Source organism: Phyllostomus discolor, chromosome 4 (assembly GCF_004126475.2).
Source record: "Phyllostomus discolor isolate MPI-MPIP mPhyDis1 chromosome 4, mPhyDis1.pri.v3, whole genome shotgun sequence".
In the NCBI taxonomy this organism is placed as follows: Eukaryota; Metazoa; Chordata; class Mammalia; order Chiroptera; family Phyllostomidae; genus Phyllostomus; species Phyllostomus discolor.
The window spans coordinates 33,276,613-33,286,360 of NC_040906.2; positions in this window are offsets into that span (position 1 = coordinate 33,276,613).

Here is a 9,748-nt window from a genome sequence, read left to right on the forward strand (position 1 = left end):
AAACCAAAAAGAAATATTAAGGTAAGATGTTAAATACGTTCGATGGTAAGATGAGGATTAATATGGAAGGCTTTAAGTTGTATTTATGGCTTTATCTTTTTATCCCCTTCTTTATCCTGTTCACTGCCCCCAGGAGTCTAGTTTATGTGAGCTATAGAAACAGACTTTCTTGCCCTCTGGTTTCTGGTTGGGCTTGACCAATAGGAGTCTTGGCAAACAATCAGTAGTGTGTGAATGAGGTCAAGGAATTCACTTTGAAAGCTCCCTCCATGTAAGGGTGCCTTGGCCTGTTTTCTTTACTCGAAGTTAACTGCTTCCTTTAAGGCAGTCTTTCTGCATGAATCTCTGCCCTTTTATAGTAACTGCTCCCTCTCCTGTCATTTTGATGTTAATAAACCTGAGTTACAGAACCATCTTTTGTGGTTCTCCTCAGCCTGCCAACATCTTTATGAATAGTCACTTTGTAATTAAAATCTCCCTGAATTATCTTGAGTGTTCCATCTGTTTCCTGTTGGGAACCTAACTAAAACACTATTTGTACATCATTCTTTTAAGTCTAATTTTATCTGAATGCCAGCAAATTATTTATGATTAGCTTGAGATTGTTTTATTTTTATGAAGACATTATTAAAATTGAGTGAAAATTGAGGGGAAAACATGCACTTTATGTTCTAGGTAGGTAAACCTATATAACCACAATTATTTTATAATGAAAAGCTGACTTAGAAACTGACTTAGAGTCTTGGTTCCCTGTTACCACAGAAGAAGCTTACTTAAATTATAGAGTTCTTGGGGAAATCCAAACAGATAAATAAAAACAAAGACTTCTGGAGAATAGCATTGAAATTAGTCTAGTCTAGCAAGGGATAGCTCATGATCTGTTATAGCTCATGGAGGCTGGCAGTAGAAATAGCATCCTCAGGAAACTGGTTGTATATTCTGGTCCTCAAATGCTATGGAACAACAAATGGCTGTGCAGTGGATTTTATCAGGCATTAACGCTGGCTTAGTCAAGATGCTTTCATTTTAAAATGAGAGAAACCCAATTCTACAAGGTTTTAAACAAAAGATAATTCCTTTGCTTGTACAACTGGCAAGTCCAAGGATCAATGCGCAGGACATCATGGGTCTGGATAGTCCTTCTTTCTGATTTCTTCTCTTCAATTTGGCCTATGTATTGACTTCATTCTGAGGCAGGCTTTTTCTGTATATTTGGAAAGGTAGCTGTGGACAGTGTTAGGTGGTAATGGAAAAAATACAATAAAGATTAAACAAAAAATGAATATATATGTTTATGGCATGTGGTCCCATGGGAATAGAGCTTCTTTCCCTTTTAGAGTTGATACACACATATTACATTTTCTTTATCCTCTCGTCCATCAATGGGTTGTATCTACCTTTTGATTATTGTGAATAATGATGCTGTAAATACATGTGTACAAATATCTCTTTGAGACTGCTTTGATTTCTTTTGGGTTGATATCCAGAAGTTGGAGAAGTTGGATGGCTGATCATATGATAATTCCACCTTAATTTGTTGAGGTTCTACCATTCTGTTTTCCACAGAGGCTGCACCATTTTTATATTCCTATCAACAAAGCATGCATTCTTCACATCTTTGCTAACACTTGTTATCTTCTGTCCTTTTGGATGTGAGGCGATAGCTAGGTTTTCACAGTAGGTTGAGGTTGGGAATGGGGCATATGCCATTTATTGGTTGGTTTGGGAGCCTGTAAAAATATTTTTAGTTAGACCAGGGTAGATTCACAGACTTCATACTCTACTTCTCTTTTTAATGTGTTTTTATTATTGTCTAAATAGCTGTAATGTTATAAAATTGTTGAAAAGTCCCTGATTTTAATCACTTCTTCTCCTCTTTTCCCCAGCCATGAATTTACCAGGAACCTCAATTCAAACTTACTATAGGAAATTAAAATAATTTTATCACACACACACACACCTACGGCACGGATCAGTAATAGGTATGGTGATGTTGTCCTTATAGCAGATATAAGTTACTATTGCCACAAAAAGGGACAGGTGTTCTGGTTGGTGGGACCCCCACCAATATAAGCCAATAAAAATCTACTGCATAAGGTATCTACTATTGTTCAGAAAGAATTTTTTCCCTTCACTGCCTTAAGCACTTACCCTGTTTAAAAATTTGAAGATGAAAGTGAATAGCACTTTCCATAGAGTAAAAGATTTTTACAAACTGATTTTGCACTAGAATTTATTTTTATTTTATTTTATTTTTAGAAATCTAGTCCTCAGGATAGTGATTTAGAATGACCTTGTGGAGTAATTGTATTCTCATGTTCCTTTGTTATTTGACAATGGAAGAGACACAAGGGTACCTTATACCCAATTCCACTGAATAGAGAATAATGCCATAATAAAACTACGATGTAGAACATTAAGACTTGAAAGTTTTTTATTGGACTGCTCTAACTCTGGAAGGTGTTAAAAATTGATCTTCTTAATATATTTTTTAACAATACACTGAAAGTAATTCCACTTTGCTATGCTTAAAGTAAAGGGAGAATAGACAAATTTAGGTCCCAACCTGCAGTCCTTCTCTTCTATAATCACTACTGAAGAAGGACACAGGTGCGGATTTTTAAGGGGTATCACTTTCCCAGCATCGAATTCTGTGAAATGAAGTGACTTGGTTAATTCTGTTGCCTTAAAATTTTGTCCCATTAGTTTTCCCTTGTCTTCTCATAGGCAAATATCCTCAAAATTAGGATCTTGGTTTTTACTTAAGATAACTGTTTGCTGAAGACAAACTTGACTATTTCCTTTGGGAAGTTTTCAAACATCAATAACTTTTGGCACAGGGCATCTCACCCAAAAGTGTTGAGGGTTTAAATTTCTTCAGAACTGGTTTAGGAATTTTGATCTTATTATTGGTTATTTCAAAGTAGAAACAAAAGACAGGCAAACTATTATAAAATTGTATTTTCTACTTGAAGTGTCTGAAAACAGTATTTGCAACTTTTCTGTCATTTGAAATAAGTGAGATGGCTTAATGTTTCATGTATGTGAGGCACTATCACCATGGGCATATTTTTAGCTCATCTGTAGAAGACAATCTATAAAGGAGCCTAGTGGGTAACTGAGAAGTGGAATAGAAGATATAAAGATGGAATTGTGTACAAACTCTTGATTTTACTCGACATAACTATAAATATCTGTGAGGCAATTTTGTAGAGATTAGAAATACAGTAGAAGAGCTGACCTTGAAAGAGCCAACCTTGAGCTGCCCAAGGAGGGACAGGATGGGTTTATTAATGAGTGAAAGGAAACAAATTTATAAACCCCAGATCAAATGTAATTGAAAACAAGGTGAAAGGTTCAGCATTTTTTTTCTGGAGGAGTTTTATATGGAAGATTCTAGGAAAACTTAAAAAAAGTTTTTTCTAAAATTTTATAAGGTTAAAGAGAAACATGGAGAGGGGCTAGTGGTAAGAGTAATTGGGCTAAGGAGGGAGAGAGATGGGGTCCCTAGGCACCCAAGATTTAGATAACTACAGGGAATTATTATTTATTTTACAAGCTTTCCCTTAAAGCAACAAGTATGTGAAGAGCCAGTGGACATCCTTTCAGAATTTGCTTTTGATTTTCAGGAAAAAAGTGGAGGGCAGATTAGGAGTTTTAATATGGCTTTAAAAAATAAAAAATTGGGAGAACATCATAACTTTCCCCAACTTTAAATGTTCCTTGGTTGAACTGAACTCTCATTTTATTTCCAGGATTCAAAGAAGACAAAAATGACCACTGCTGATTGCTATTTTTTTTTTCATTTAGAAGTTATTCATTCACAGAAAATGAGAGAAAAATATGTCTTTTGGGAAAAATACCTAATGAAGAATTCAGATGATGTTTTTCAAGAAGAGGTATATCTTTCAGTGTTACTCACATACCATGATGGTTTCCTTACAGGGTAATCCCAGTATTTGACACTAGCTATTACACTGCTTTTCCTCAACATGTAATTTATTTTGTGGACTGCCTGAGGAAGTAAGAATTACATGGAAGGTCATTTTATGAGCTCCACCTTAGGCTTTTAGTTGAGTTATTTTTACTTCATTCCTTAAAATTTCAGAATGTATGTGATGAGTGGTCAATCCTTTAAATTTACTGAGGAGTAAGTAAATGGAATTTGATATATTATTTTTATAAGTTAAATAAAGTTTTGCAGCTCTATACTAAAAATCTCCTCAGTAGGGGAAGACTCTAAGAACCTCTAGTGAATCCATTTTACCACAGAATTCTCTTCTGAAAACCAGCCTCATGCTGAAAGACTGGGTAGGGTTATGTGCAACATAAGAAGCCCCAGCTCCTTCCATGAACACAGCACCACCTGAAAGGAGGAGAGGGCTTCATTATGAAAAAGAGCTTGGTTTTGGTCCTAAAAACTTGTATTTGAATAAGCAAATTAAAATTATTTATAATTAATTATCTGCCCACTCTAGTACTACACTTGATAACTGTAGCTTTCTCCCCCTCCCATTTCTGGCATAGTTGTGTGTTGTTTTTTTTTTTTTTTTTAACAGTTATTGTATGTCTCTATTTCTTTTCTTTTTAAAAAAGATTTTATTTATTTATTTTTAGAGAGGGAAGGGAGGGAGAAAGAGAGAGAGAGAGAAACACCAATGTGCGGTTGCTAGGGGCCATGGCCTGCAACCCAGGCATGTGCCCTGACTGGGAATCGAACCTGCGATGCTTTGGTTAGCAGCCCTCACTCAATCCACTGAGCTACACCAGCCAGGGCTTATAGTTGTGTTTTAACACACATTAAATAAAATGTGGAACAATAAAACTATCTGTCTTCTGCATTCTCTGCACTCCATAAGCACCCTTATATTTTGGCACTTATGGCTTCCTGTGGTTAAATGGCAATAAAGGTTTGAAGAAGGTGACAGAATTGATGTAGGCAAGTTATTCTCTACTTGGCTTTTGCACAGATCAAAGAAGATGAATGTCAAGCCACATTAGAAAGCAATTAAACACTGTTGCCTCGCACAGGAGTTGTTGTCCTTGTTTCTCTATGTGTTTCACCAAGAACTCATCATCTTTTTTCTCCCTCTTTTCCATGTCTCAACCTCTTCACAAATGTTGAGCGTAAAGAGTGTTTTATTTAGTCCTTCATATTGGCTTTGAAAGCCAAAAGTCTTCACTAGATGATCGAGAGTGGTCATTTGTCTGGGTGGTTGACTTGTCTAAATGAACCAATCAGAGTTCTACTATTTTGTGATTTGGAGAATTATCCTAATGAGTTATTTATTTGTTATTTAGAGAGAGAGAGAGAGCCAGCCAGACAGCCAGACAGACATCAACGTGTGAGAGAAACATCCGCTGGTTGCCTTTCGCACAGCCTGGTGCACAACCCAGGCATGTGCCCTGGTGAGGAATTAAACTAGCGACCTTTTGATTCACAGGCCAGTGCTCAATCCACTGAGCCACACCAGCCAGGGAATGCTTCCTGAACCTTTGACCAGCTTTTAATACTCAAACAAGCAACAAATATGAAGTATAAAAACTTAAGCTTTAACTATTGTCTCTTACCTAATATTCTAATGCATATTATCTATCCATACCCCTAATTTACAGTTGTTTTTATTTTCAAGGGTTCCTTGTGAATCATCACAATTTATTGGCATCTATTTTATTAATGCGAGACCAATCTTAGGGAATTTCAGGATGTAGATATAACGGATTTTTGGTGGCTTTCCATCCAGTTCTGACTTTGCCTAGCCCTTTGTGTCTCTCGTGCAATTTCTAGGTACTCAGTACAGTCAGTCTTCAGTCTTGTGAAAAGCCACACCCCAGCTCCCACCCCTTCCACAGACAATGGTCTTTTTCTTCAACAGAATTTCTATAAGATCTTCACATTTTTCCAGACTTCCTCTTCCTTTTGTTAAAAGTTTTCTTCACTTCTCTTCTAATATTTTATAGTTTTATCAAGTTATCAGTAAATCTAATAAATTTAAACTGAATGCTAAAGGCTGATATAAGAAAATGGTTTTTATGTACATATTGACCAAAAGGAGTTAGCTTTCCATGAATTTCAGCTCCCTGTCAGAACCTATGAGAAAGTTCTTTCTGGATAAGATTTTTCCTGTTAGAACTAATTATATCATATCCATCTTCAAATGTACAACAGAGAGGGAGAAAATGCCCTGGGAACAGCCAAAGATGTACTTGAAGGACTTAACCTTCATTGACCTCCGTATATTTCACAGGTAACCCTTTTTCTCACCTCTCTCTTTCCTCTTTCATCACCTGGCTTCAAAACCTCCTGCTTATTATGATGGGGCATATGGGTGACATTCCATGGGGAAATATTTCCTTTCTATTTTGAATGTGCTTATACTTTGTTAACCACAATGGCAAAATCCTCTTCAGAGCTAGAATGTAGTATATTATATACAAAATTTTCTTTTGTAATTAGGCTGAGTTAGAATGACATAAATTAGTAGGCAGTCTTGATAAAACAATTTTTAGTTTTTCACTTGTAATTTTATATGAAATGTTACTTTTTAATACTATGAGTAGTCTCAATCTGTTTACCTTTTCCATATAGAATTCCTCATTATGGCTAAATTTAAAAGGGCATTTAAAATATACTGTTTGAGGAAAAGAATAAAGAACAATGATTTATGTACCTGATTGTGCTTTACATTTTAAAGAATTATGATTTTAGTGTTGTGAACTCAAATAACTTAAAAATTGCTTTATTATCATACTTGACCTTATTACAAAATCTAGGTTCATACCAGACTAACAATTAAGTGATTTTCACCTTTGAGAACATAGACATAAGTAAAACAGTTTTATTAACATAAAGTTCATGTTGTATTTTTAATTGAATCTATTGGGTTCATGTTGTATTAATTTGCCACATGGGCATTCAGATACCAAAGGCTGACTAGTTTCAGACGTCAAAGGAATTGTAGTTACAATGCTCCTCCCAAACAGGACACTGACTGCTGTTATTCGCATGTTTTGTGATTTAAAATTTTTGTTTTCCCATAATGCAGTGAATGAAATACAGCCATTATTTACTGAAACCTATTGCCTGAGGGTTTAGAACATTCTTGATATTTAACAAGCAGGAAAACTAAACTAAAATCGTGACTTATGAATAATGAAACAGACAAATCTACTCCCTCTGGTGAAATGGGAATAAATACTGTACACCTTTCCAAATATTTGTTTATTTGTCCATTTTATTCACTCTTCCCAGTGGAGTAAGTTTCCCCCCACCCTCTGTTTTTAAATGGAAATAACTACAAAGTGGTCCCAGGTGAAAAATATATTTTCAAAAATACCAAGGTTTTTATTCCATTACTAAGCATTATTGACTATTTGGAATGAAGTATGTTTAATAAAAAAATCAATAATATAAAATTAGGGCTAATGATGATGGCCAGGCCTCTAGTGTAGGGGAATTTCCCCAAGTTAAAGCTTTCTTTCCTATGTAGAGAGTGACCTAGAAACTAGGATATCTCGATTCATCGGCCTTAAGGAGGGCCGAGAGATACAAGTTTGTCTTTGTGTTCTGTGAACAAGTCCCGGTCTGGAGGCTATGTCTGATTTATGGCTTGGCTCGGTGCTGTCACGAAGGTGTCCTGGGGAAACCAAGGCAGCAGCTAAGCCATCAGTCACCCAAAGGCTTGCTGAAGTCAGCCAGTTTGGAATCCCTTTCTTTAATTGTGTTTCCCAAGCTGTGCTCATTTTTATAAAGAGTCATGATTCTGCTGTCCACATTGTCTGAAAAGGCAGGCTTTCAGATCATTTCATTGTTGTTGTTGTGTTTTTTTTTATTCAGCTTATACTTTGCCACACTGGGGTAGTTATATATTTGATAGAATTTACGTTCAGCTGATTTTGAAATCCTGAGATTATAATTGTATGAATATGTTAGGAATACATTTCCTTTTGTATAATCTTCTTAATATTTGAATATTTGAAGATCAAGGGTGAATTCGGAAACTGAATTTTCTTTCATGTTTATTTTTTTCTTTTTGACGAACCTGTAGCTACTTTAGAATGGCTTTAAGCCAGAGCACTTAATTCTTTTCTTACCTTGGTCAGGTGGGATCTGAGACCTTTAACAGGGTCAGCTGAAAGACGGGTGCCACAGGTTTCATCGTTGGAAGAGATGGGGGGTAACAGGGTTGGGGTTTTATTCATTTTTGAGCTATTTCTGGGCTTAGTAGTATGCTATTATTATTCTACTTAGAAGGATTCACAGAGTTTAACCACATTCAAATATGTGTTAAATGTGTTAAATATATTATTTTACTTAATAACTAAGCAGTAGTTATTACTTTTACTGTTTTTATGGATTGGAATTCTGAAATACAGAAAGGTTTACTAACATACCCAAAGGCCACATAGCTTGTAAAAAGTAGAGTCAGGGATTGATAACAAATCTCTGACTTCACAACACATTCTGAAACCACTATGTGATTACCGATAGCACCCAAAACCAAAAGAAAATGACTCAAACCATTGTACTATTTTGCCCCCATGATTTGTTTTAACTCTATTATACAATAAGTATTTTACAAAATGAGCAGGAAATACTTCAGTGATTCTGAAATGCACCCTCCCTCCCTTTTATATTTTAACATCTCTTAAAGTGGGGCTAATATAACAATCAATGAGGTTTTATAATGACTAACCACCAGTTAGCAGTTGTGACATAGTTATCAATGCTTTAACCTATTTATTTTGTTCATATTTGCCTTTATATGTATGCAACAGAGTGAGATATTAAAGAAAGCCAATGTCAAAATAAGATTAAAAGAGTTTTTTTCTCTAAATGTAAAATAAAAAATTTAAATGATGGGAAAGAGACTTGTTACACTCTAATTGTCAGTGCAGTATTTTTCTTTAGTACTGAGATATAAAAGAGTGTATTTGGCAGTATCTTAGATTTAATAAAGTAGAGTATGTGTTATGTCTATACAATGCCCACATAGCATGTTAGTAGGAAGAAAAAAAGCACTGGTACTACATTTCTCATGGTGCCTGCTAAATTGTAAGTTTCTTGACAATTGCATTATCTTTATACCTCTATCTCAACCAGTGCAGTGTCATGCAAGTGATAGATACTGAATAAATCTGTTGCACTGAATGTGTAATGAGGCTGATTTGCTTGTGTTTTCCCCAAGGGAAATTCAGAACAGGAGTCCCAGAAACATTTCCAGAAGTGCCCACAGCACTGTAATCATTGTTGAACATTTTATGATGATGTAACCCCTGTGAAATATCAGGCTGATTTTGATGTATTCATCATAAAGAATGGTGGCCTCCTAGAAAGAGCACCACTTAGAAAGTCAGGTGATTTTAATTTTAGTCCTGGCACAACTTTCCTATGACATCATAGGTAACTCACTCAACCACATCTTGAGTCATGTATAAGAATAATAATAGTTCTCAAAGTCATTGTGACTGTAAGTGAAATTACAAATGAAGAACCATTTAAAAGTTCTATAAAATGCTCACAAATACAGGGTGGAGCAAAGGTAGAGTTACAGTTGTGTACACAGGAAATATGGAATTTATTTGTTATTATTATTTATCAATTATTGTATTTTCCCTACAGAAAACTGTAAACCTACTTTTGCCCCACCCTGAATACATGCATTATTATAAATAAAATTGTCCCAATTGAGAGAACTTGAAGTTTCCCACAGAGTGAATCAGAGCCGGGAGCCCAGCTTGTCCTGAA